Genomic DNA, 12,313 nt, shown 5'->3' on the forward strand with positions numbered 1-12,313 from the left:
GAATAAAACCCTGGTTGTAGCAGACCGATCGCAACACTACTATTCCGAGTAGTTGGGAAAAGCAGAGAGAGAATCTTGCCGAATTACAAGTTACAGGTATGAAAAACAAGGAAGTGAGACAATAATCTCCATAACTCAATTCTATTACTAGGAAAGATCAGTGGTCTTTCGAGTGTGGCATTAAACTCATGATATAGAATAATTATAGAAAGGGTAAGGGGAGACAAGCCCTCCGAGTCGGGCAACCCCTGCAATACAAGACAACCCTGCAATGAGATTTTAATAAAGAAGTAACTAACATACAGTGAATACCGGGAGTGCCTCGGTACACCTCTGCAAACTGCGACCCCACAGAACGTGTATCAAAGAATAATGTGTTAATAATACCAAGATTAATGTGATAATAATACGAATGCTAATGTGTTAACAGTATCAATGTATAATGCATTAACAAACAGAACCCCGAACATAAAACCCAGCAGCATTAGGTTGTCATCCACGGGGTTAAAGTAACAGCAAATGGTAAAGTAACTGAACTATAAACCAGAGAAATACATTTGGCTCTTTGTAAGAGCGGAATTTCAGACCATTCCCGTCCACAGAGTAAGCATAGGGCCGGACAACCTAGGCCGCATACTCTGCCAGTGGGACAGCCATAGAATATCCATGCAAGAACCGTAATGGGAGTTGCGACTTCATGCATTAGAATGTACATAAAACTTCTACCATGTATCAAAAGCATAACCACAGTATAAATATTAACCAGAACATTATATGGAAATTTTACACAGCCTTTGGCCAACAGAACCATATCATTCTTGACGCAAAAGAAATCTCCTAGCCGACATGAAACAGTGGTGGAGATTTAAAGTCAATTGCTAAAAAAACCATACAGTCGTAACAGTTCACAATAAAGAAAACCAACAGGGTCTGTAGCTCCAATATCTGTAACATATCATTAGAAAAGGAATTAAAAAAAAAGGGCCTGAAGCCCCAACATCCATAAACCACACGGCCGTGGCCGGAGTACCATTCGATATACAACATTAACATAATAGTTCAAATTACAAATGGTTAAAATGCGAATAAAGTTTCCACTTTCTGGAGGAATCTCTAGCCTTAACCACGGAAAGTGCCAGGGTTTCGACGGAACCCATGGCCAGCACAAGGGCAGGCTCGGAATAGTACAGTGGGGAGCCTCCCGTTGCCACCTGCGACCAACCACGGTGAGGTAAGGTTGGGCTACGGCTCGGCGCAGGGGAGACCCTCTGCGGGTAGACCAAATAAAGAGTAAGAAATGTAACCAAATCGCATACCGTGCAACCGGAAGAAACGCACTTGGTATAGAGCCGGGAGCACCATAGCCTTCGAAGGAGGGCCTCCTCATCTGAACGAACTCCGAACCGGTTCTACTGCATGCACACACCATGGCAAGGAACAATTAGCACCGCCACATGAAGGAAGATAATCATCTACCCGAAAGCAAAAGAACAACAGAAAAAAAAGAGTCGGTAGGTTACAATCCGTGACATACCTCCAGAGTTCAGTAGTATATGTTTATATATAATGAACAGACGGATGATCGGCGCAAGATTACTCGCTCGGCGGAGGAACGAGCGCTCAGCGCATGAGGAATTTACCAGAAGAGCTCAGACTGGAACGAGGTGGCGCAGAGCAGAGCAAAGGGGCGTCGAGCTTCACAATAACCTGATTAATCGAGAAGGGCAAGTCATATACCATCCAAACCTCGGCTATGACATCTGGAGGCGTCTCCGCCCTCGGATCCATCCCGGGCCATCCACACCCTTGATCATGGCGGTAAAGAGTTAGGCGGGGACTTAACGCCAGCCCACTCCCTTCACGTGATCGAGCCGGCGTGTTTAATGTCGTGCCCACCTGTCATTACAATGGAATGCCAGCAGATGCATCGGGTTGTCAACTCTGATAACACCCAAGGTTCATATGGCGGCTCAATTTTAATAAAGCAATCAACCAAATCGCTCAAGGGTCCTTGCCACCCTAGGTTTATGAAAACCATAATCGTTGATAAATTAATTTCCCAGCAATCATTTGTGTAAACAATATATGTTCATATACATTACAACATATAAATCCATATGTGGGTAAGTCAACGAACAGTGAGGCGTTCGTACCAGAAACCATAACGAGCAATAGAATATTAAATACGATTAATAATAATAAAAAATTCAGGTACGTGACATATAATTAATAATTAAACATATTTATATTTATCTTAATTATGACATCATCTTAATTCTGAATTAAGATAATCCAAAATTAAAATAAATCTAGAATAATATATTATAAAATGTCTTAAAATATTTAAAAGTGTTTTATAACATTTTTAAAAATGTTTTAAGAGTTTATTATATTTACTAAAATTATTTAAACACTTTAAATGTTTTATTTAAACGTGTTATAAGCATTTTAAACTTTTTATAAAAGTTTTAAACCAATTATAAAATTATTAATCATTTATAATGTTAACTTTATAAAATTAACATTTATTAAAAACATTTTGACATGAAAATTAAATTAAAATTAAAGATTTGAGATGAAAATTAAATTAAAATAAATGTAAGGCAATGTATAACTAATTCCACCTCGTTTTAGAATAGTCAATAATGGATTTTGTTCTCTAATTCCGTGGTTACGTGCTTTACGTGCTTTTTCCGATTGCGGAGCTACGAAAAATTAGAATTGTTCACGTGCCTTTTCCCATTTCTGAAGTTTTTTCGCTTTTCTGCGCTACCAAAAATTAGAAAAAATAGAAATTTCCTGTTTCAAACTTTGGTCTACTTCAAATCGAACGAAATTAGAGAATTGGAATAGAATACCATTTGGGACGGAGAAAGCTTTGTGAAAGATTACATAAAAAAAAAATGCCTTCGCTGTGCGTTATTCATCTCCGCGGTCCCTCTATTAACGACCTTGTTCGATTGTTGTTTGTAGTCTGCATATTCCCAAATTTTCTCTCACATGTTGAACCCTTGCGGCAGTCTGCTGTTCTGAAGGTGGGAGGAGAAAATGGATCGCCCATTAATGGGACAGAGAAGGTTCCAAGAATAGAAAAGACTGTGACAGTACGAGAGAGCCTCGCAATTGGTCAAGAGTGCTCGCCCAGAGATATTTCGGTGACTGATAGTCCTATTTACTCATTTCCAGACGGTATGCCTGCATTTGCTGTAGAAATTATAAACACATGCATCACTGGGTGCACAATAAGCAATATCCACATCAGGTGCGGCTCCTTCGCGTCGACGATAGAGGTAAACCCTAGCACATTCAGGCGCTTAGCGTACGACGACTGCTTGGTGAACGACGGCGGGAGTTTGGCGGCGGGAGATACTGTATCGTTTGTGTATGCCAACAGTTTCATCTACCCACTTTCAGTCACTTCCGTCGATTGCCCTGGCGATTAATTAATTATCGCAGACCGTCAGTATAATACTGATAAATAAATCAGAGGGTATTACAGCTCCATGCACTCTGAATTTATAAGCTTGCATATTATATTTATATAATATTCTTTCTTCTTTTGGATATTCAGCCTGATAAACAGATAGGGTATTACAGTTCCGTCAACTCTGAATTTATTGAACTTTTTCCATCAATATCAAGAATGTTTATATCTATTTCTATATCTTTTAGGGTTGATTAATGTATTCTTTTAATGCCATGTTTATTTAATAATTGATATACTTTTTGATATTGTGTGTGGGAGTGATAAAGCTTTTAGGTCAATGTTAAACTCTGTAATCTGTGGACTCCTATAAAACCCATAACTAAGAGTGTTTATATGCAACTTATTATGAAGCCCAATGTCATTTTTACATGAGTATTTTTTTCTGATTCTATTCCATATTCATGTCATCCAGAAAATACAACACTATATAAGATCAAATCCATCAATATCAAGAATGTCTATATCTATTACTATATCCTTTTAGGGTTGATTGATGTATTCTTTTATTCGCATGTTTATTTAATAATTAATATATTTTTTTTATATTGTGAGTGGGAGTGGTAAGTTTTTGGTCAATGTTTTTGGACAGAATTATAAAAAATATAATGGAAGTAGTTTAGATATATATTTTTAGAGTGTTTTTTCAGAATATATTGATAGAATTTGTTTAAAAGTTATAGGGATTTATTGAAATCACATATTTTAGTTATAAATTTTACACAATTTAAGTACTCAAAAGAATTTTCAGAGTACTATGAAAAACACATTTTAAAAATCAAAAACAAAGATCCAGATTTTTACCAAAAAGTATTTTGGTAAATTTTAATAAAAACTCCAAAATTTATAATAATTAAATAACCCTATTATAATATTAATTGTAATCAATATTTTAATAATAATTTATAATCAATATTTTAACAAGGGCTGCATAGTAGCTAGTCCACTTAGTTTAAATATAGCTTAATTAAATAAAAAGATAACAAAATCAAAGATTTCATCACATAAATAAAAATAACTAATAAATATTGTATTATTGAATACCATCACCAAAAATTAAGAAATATGATTAACTAATATTGTTTATATTAACATGCATATATTTACATGTGTGTGTATATATATATTAAAATATATTTTTAATATAACAATAACTTAAATTGAAAATAGTGTGAAAAAATTATAATTCATGAAAATAGAAATAAAAGAAAAAAATCAAAAAATCAAATAAAAAACAAAAAATTAGTAATTAAAATAGAAATTACTAAAAAAAATCCATAATAAAATCTCAACTAATCACCCAAATAAATAAATTAAAACATTAATAAATTATATATATAAATCATAATTTTTTTTATCAACACAGAATTCAAATTTGAATAAGTTATACCATGCTACCGCACGCCTTATACCAACCACACTACATGCCTCCGCACTAAATGCGTTGTTATGCCATGCTACTGCACGCGTTATACCAACAGCACTACATGCAACCACACTTAATGCATTATACCATACCTACTTGCCCCCAGTATAATAATAATTTGTAAATCAATATTTTTAAATATTAATTTAATTTTAAAACTGAAAATTTAATTTTTATTTTTTAATAATTTTTATTATATTACATAAAAATGGATTTGAATTTATACTATTAAAAGTAAGATTTTATTTTAAACTTATAATGAAAAATAAATTTGAAACCTAATTTCTATTTTTTTAATATTTTTTATTCAATATATTACATAAAAAATAATTTTAATTTATAATTTTAAAATTAAAATTTTAATTATGATTATTTAATAACTATATAAGTAAAATTTAAACATAAAATTTTTACTTTTTAATTATGCAAATTAAAATTTAAACCGAGGAATTTTAATTTTTTATTTTTTTGAATTTCTAACATATACTTATTAAAGACTGTTTTAATTAGTTACCATGCTTTATTAGAAATACACTTTTGTTTAATAAAGGTTAATTGTAAGTATAGAACTTTTGGAATAGATTAGAAGAGCTAAAGATTCCTCTCGAGTTGAGAGTTGCAGCTATAAGGCTATACGAAAATGTAATTGCCAAACTAAAGAGCAATGAGGGGTGGTCAAAAGATATTAAGTGTAACATCGGAGTTAAACAAGGTTGCCCCCTCTCCCCTACCCTATTTGGCATTTACATCAATAAGCTTGAAGGCTATTTAGAGGAAGCAAGATGTGATGGCACGATCTTAGCTGGGACAGTCGTCATCCTTCTTCTCTATGCTGACGATATTGTTCTTTTGGCAAGGTGCTCATCTGATCTTGATAAGCAACTCAGGCTTCTTAAGGATTTCTGCTCTACCATGGGTATGAGTGTTAACATTGTTAAAACAAAAGTTATAATTATCAAATCCAAGAAGGACACTGTCACATATCTACTTAAATAAACACACATAAAAAAAAAAATATGTTTATAGAGCCTACACTTAATTATATGCCTGAGTATTAAGTGTCACCACCTCGCATATGCATGTAACCTTGGTAAGTCTATGGTGTGGCAGGTTAGGTTTATTATAAATTGGATTAATCATTGTTCATCCATTGACTTTGTTATAACACGGTTACGATGGCATAAGAACTTTATCACTCCTCATCGAGTATATCAAGGTTGTCCTGCCCATGACTGTTGGCGTTCTGTGCGCTTGACACTTGGCCACAGTACTGATCCTCACCATCTTGTTCACGTGGCTGGAGTGTGGTTGTCTTGTCTGGAATTCTCCCGCGCTTTGCATCTGGGCATTGGTGCTTTGATCGATGGTTTGATGGCTCTGCATGAAATCAAGGGCCACGAATACTCCACGTTACCTCTGCTGGCAGGCAGGGTATATACGCGACCCCTTCCGGATTTTTCGAGGGTTTGTCATTCTTCTTGGCGCTCCACAACCTCTCCGCTCCATTTCACTTCTGCATGAGTTCCACTTCTGAGTTTCGCGCCGAGCTCAACCATTCTACCAGGCCCGCATGCCTTCACTGGCGGGATTCCGCTCCACGGTTCCTCGCCCTCGAACCGGCCAGGTAATGATCTGTCAATTTCTTAAGGTTTTGGACATTATTTTGGTTTTATCTGCTACAAGATAAAGTAATCCCCTACTCCATGGCATGACAGGTTGCATACGGCAATTTCCGGTTTTGATGGGGTTGGAGGATCCTTCCAACTGGGTTCCGCTGAATTTGCTCAGGTATTTATCCCTAAACGGATGTTTGAGTCTTGGTTGCATCTGGTTCGTCTCGCCTCTGGTTACCAGGGGTTATCCTCTGTGCCAAGGTAGGCCCCAACCTTACCTTTGCACGGTTGGCCGCAGATTACGATGGATGGATGCTCTCGTTCCGGTTCCATACGTTCTGGGTCGGGTTAAGGATTATTGGTATTTCTTTGTTGCGGCGGTTTTGGGGATTTTCCTCTGGTTCACGAGGCCGAAGACTTTGGTTGATTTATTAATCGTCTGTATTTGTTTTAATTGCCGAATGTAATTAACTGTACAGAGGCTCTGGTTTTACACCAGCTTGCTTATTCTTCATTTTGGACTCGAATGGCCTACGGCCAATACTTAATGTGACTCACAGTTTGTTTTATACTATGATTTACCCTTTGTATGCTGTTAAGCAAGGTTTTATGAAATATGTATATAGGGTTTGGAAGCCTTCCGACTTGTATTACGAATTTCTCCTTCTATATTCTTGCTTTTCGTTCATAGTTGAATGCGTTTTGCTTTCAGAATATGTTAAGGGTTTATTTCACAATATAAATGTGTTTAACAGTCGTGCATGGACAGGTTAAGGGACTGCCGCACCTGCTTCTTGTTACTATAGAAGTATGGTCGGCAATCTGGGTTTTCTCCATAACCCGAGACTCTGTTATTCCGCCATTTAATCGTGACTGTAGATTATTTTCATTTATACTCTCGTTCGTATGATACCGTTAATGTTTTTTCATTGTAATATTTGAATACTTCCACTGTAATTTCATGGTTGCCCGCATGAAGATTTTCGCATGGTTCTTATTCACTCCTTGTAACGATATGCATAATGTCACTATCGTAAACTTCAAAGAATTCTTTTCATATTACTATCAGACTTTTTGTTCAGGATAATGTTTCAGGTTTACTTCTCAGCTCATTTCTCTTTGGTGGATCTTTCTGTCTAACTCGCGGGTTCAGGCTTTTGCCCGCTCTTGTGAAAACTACAGAACCCACTTGCGGCTGTTCGACCTGATTCGGAATTCAGGGTTTCTTTGATCTTTATTACTCTTATCCTTAAAATCTATCTATTGGAAATATGTATATCTAGATATGTCAGATTATGTTTACAAAGATCTGTATTTGTTTCGAAGGTTCCATCGGGAAATAGCCGGCTTACTATGAACATTAGGGTCATGACACGAGTTTGACCCAGAATTCCATTCTCTGGTATAAGCCGGTTTCCTGATTTGTTTTCCCTAAGTCTGTAACCTGTTTGTCTAATAGGTATAAGACTTGTTCTTGAAATGCATTGCTTTCGTTTGCTCAGCTATTCTTAGTTTCTGCATTTTCGAGTTCTACAGATATGTTGGCTGTAATTTTTGTACAGAATATATGATTATACTGTTTTTCAATTCTTTTACAGCAGACTATCTATAACTGTGTACTATTAATCATAGTTTATACTGTCTTGACTTGTACAGCGACATTGCCTATAATTTTTGTACAAATAGACACAGCCATACTATATACTGTTTATACTGTTACACAGATAATATAGATTTCACAGATAATAACCATCATTCTGTAGACTACACAGATAATTCTGGGGACATAAAGGTTCCGTTACTTACCTGATCTCCACTGATAAGGTGAGTCTGGAATCGGTCTCCTGCCAAATCTCTGTGTAAAGCTTGTTATCCACCCAACCGTGAGATCAGTCTTTCTAGACCTGAGTCTCCCCCCAAGCTTCCGCTTATCGGATCACTATCCTCAGTAAGCCAGCACTGTGTGCTTGACTATCTGGTCCTTACCAGACTTAGTCCATCTAGGGTTTTCCTCCCCTTTCTCTCTTCTCCTCTGCCTGTCTCTACAGCCCAGAGTTCTTTCAACCAACCTCTCTTTTTCCTGGAAACCCTTCCAATTAGAGTAGGTAGTTATTTCTAGTTTTGTTAATTAACTTTCTTTCCCAGTTACCTTTTGGGAATTCAAATACTTTCATAAGTAATTCTTTTAATCATTACTTTAGTGCACATGTAAAATCAACAGAATATTCTCAAAAGAATTAAATCCTTCAATATCATTCTAATTCAGTTTTTATTGTAGTAACTTTTAATAATTACATTTTTACGGGGTCATCACATCTCCCCCTCCTGAGATTGGACATCGTCCCGATGTCTAGTGTCTCCAAACAGTTCCGGGTAAGCTTTCCGAAAAAGATCTTCGTCTTCCCAAGTAGCCTCTTCAGGCCCATAGTGCTGCCACTGCACTTTAATTTGGGTAATAACCCGCTTCCGCAACTGCACTTCTCTCCGGTCGAGAATGCTCAGCGGCTCGACCAGGACCTCTCCTTCCGGTTCGACCTGCAAATAATAACAGTATCAGTCTTTTGTCCCAGATACAATTTCAATTAGTTCAACTAAAACAATCCTTACCCGTATATCTTGCCACTTGATCACATGCTTAGGGTCATAGATATACTTTTTAAGCATGGACACATGGAAGACATTATGAATTCTAATGTGGCTTGGTAAAGCTAGCTGGTAAGCTACTGGCCCAACCCTGGCCAAGACCTGAAAAGGTCCGAAGTAACGGGGTGCCAATTTAGCACAACTGCTCCATTGCAGAGTACTTTTTCTGGCTTGAATTCTGATGTAAACGTGATCGCCCACCTGATACTCTTTGAACCTTCTTTTTCGGTCTGCAAAATTTTTCTGCCGATCTTGAGCGGCCTTTAGGTTGGCTCGCACCTTTTTGACCATGTCCTCCATTTCCTTGAGCATTTCTGGACCCAACCTTAATTTGTCCTCCGGGCCACTCCAATTTGAGGGCGTTCGACATTTTCGTCCATACAAGACTTCGAATGGAGACATCTGAATTGATGTGTGATATCCATTGTTGTACGCGAAATCCACCAAGTGCAAATAGTCCTCCCATTGTGTCGGTTTTTGCATGACACATGCCCTCAGCATGTCCTCCACAATCTGATTTACTCTCTCCATCTGCCCATCAGTCTGGGGATGGTAAGCTGTACTAAAATTCCGCTGTGTACCCAATTCTGCAAATAGCGCTCTCCAAAAGGCGGATGTAAACTTTACATCCCGATATGATATTATAGTCTTTGGGAGTCCATGAAGTCTGAACACATTTTGCATGAAAATGTGTGCAATTTGTACTGCCCGGTAGGTGGATTGTACTGGTATAAAGTGTGCTGCCTTACTTAACTTATCTACCACTACCATAATAGAGTCATTGTTCCTCTTGGTTTTAGGCAGCCCAGTTATAAAGTCCATTGATATAAATTCCCATTTCCATTCTGGGATGGGCATGGGTTGCAATAATCCAGCCGGATGCTGGTGCTCCGTCTTGATCTACTGACACTCCAAACATCGCGCTAAATACTCAGCCACATGCTTTTTCATTCCCGGCCAGTAATATTCCTTCCGAAGTGCAGTCAGCATTTTCTGGTACCCGGGATGACCAGCGTAGTGACTGGTATGAAACTCATTCAAGATTAGATTTTTGAGGCTGTTGTCATTTGGTACAAACAATCATTTTTTGTAAAGCAGCATTCCATCCCTGCTAACTTCATATTCCTGCTGACTTCCCTCGCTGGAAAGTGGCATTTGCCGCTTCATTTGTTGGTATTCAGCATCTTGGCTTGCTGCTGTTTTCATCGTTTCCCTCAAGGAATTTTCCCATCTACTGAATGTAACTTCATACAAACATTGTACCTTTCGACTTAGTGCGTTGGCTACACGATTTTCCTTTCCCTTCAGATGTTTAATGTCAAAATCAAACCCGCTTAAGAAGTCTGCCCAACGGGCTTGTCTTGCATTTAGTGTGGGCTGACTAAAATAATTTGTTAAGCTGTGATGATCTGTTAATAACAGAAATTTCCTTCCTAGAAGGTAGTGTCGCCACATCTTAAGCGCATGTATGACAACTGCCAACTCCAAGTCATAGGCAGAATACTTCTGCTCATGTTCTTTCAATTTTCTTGATTCATAGGCTATCACTCTTCCTTCTTGCATTAACACCCCTCCGACGCCCTCTCGGCTGGCATCAGTACATACCACGTAATCTTTATTCGGATCAGCTATACTTAAAACGGGAGCAGACGTGAGTAATTGCTTAAGTCTTTCAAAACTTTGTTGACATTCAGAACTCCATTTGAATGTCCTCCCTTTCTTTTGCAAGGATGTGATAGGGTATGCCACCCTCGAAAAGCCTTCCACAAATCTTCTGTAATATCCCGCCAATCCCATGAAGGATCTGATATCCGCCACATCTTTTGGCACAGGCCAATCCAGTATGGTTTTTATTTTCTCAGGATCCACGGCAATCCCTTACTTGGTAATCACATGACCCAAGTACTGAATTTCCTCTTTATAGAAATCGCATTTGCTGAGCTTAGCATACAACCGATGTTCTCGCAAAGTTTGCAGTACCATCCGGAGATGTTCCTCATGCTCCTCCTTGGAGCGAGAATAAATCAAAATGTCATCAATGAATATTAGTACAAACTTGTCTAAAAATTGATGGAACACGCTGTTCATTAAACACATGAACGTGGCGGGTGCATTAGTCAAACCAAAAGGCAGCACTACAAACTCGTAGTGTCCATACCGGGTCCTGAAGGCCGTTTTAGCAATATCTTCTTCTTTAATTCTGATTTGATGGTAACCAGATCGCAAATCAATTTTAGAAAATACTGTCGCCCCCTTGACTTGATCAAACAGCTCATCGATCCGAGGTAAGGGGTATTTATTTTTAATTGTGAGCTTGTTCAGCTGCCGGTAATCAATACACATTCGAAGAGTTCCGTCTTTCTTCCTGAAAAACAATACCGGAGCTCCCCAGGGAGATACACTAGGGCGGATATAATTTTTATCCAGCAATTCTTGTAGTTGCATTTTCAGCTCAGTCAACTCAGGTACACTCATTCTATAAGGTGTCCGCGAAACTGGAGCAGCTCCTGGTATTAGCTCAATGGTGAAGTCTATATCCCTCTTTGGAGGTAGTCCAGGAATTTCCTCCGGAAACACATCTGCGAACTCATTTATTATCGGGAGGTGGTCCAGTGGGTTTACCTTATTCTTAGTTTCTGCATAACCCACCTGAATAGCATACACTTGGCATCTATTCCGGATGCATTTTGCCAGCTGAGATGCAGTGATTGGCCGGACCTGCACTGGTCGTTTAATTCCCTGCATTTCTTGTTCTATTCCAGCATCATCCTTGTATCGTATGACCTTTGTTTTGCAATTCACTGAAGCCCAATGCTTTTCTAGCCAGTCCGTCCCAATTAAGACATCATAGGATCCGAGTGGAAGCATGTTCAAATCTGCCACTATTGGCTGTCCTGCTATCACTATAGGACAATTTTTTATTTTTTCCATTACTCGTCTTTTAGTCCCTGTAGCTAGCTGTACCAGCCAAGGGTTCCTAAATTTTTCAGGCTGCAATTTACACTATTCAACTATCTTTGGACTAATATAACTTAAAGTAGCGCCAGGATCAATTAGAACAGTGATAGAAAGGTCTAAAATTTTACCTTCAAACTCTACCATGGTGGGCTGGTATTCTACCTGGCGGTCGTCCAAAGCTGCATTAAT

The sequence above is a fragment of the Pinus tabuliformis genome, chromosome 2_1 (assembly GCF_031772625.1).
Source record: "Pinus tabuliformis cultivar Carrire ecotype Pingquan chromosome 2_1, CPIR1, whole genome shotgun sequence".
Classification (NCBI taxonomy): Eukaryota; Viridiplantae; Streptophyta; class Pinopsida; order Pinales; family Pinaceae; genus Pinus; species Pinus tabuliformis.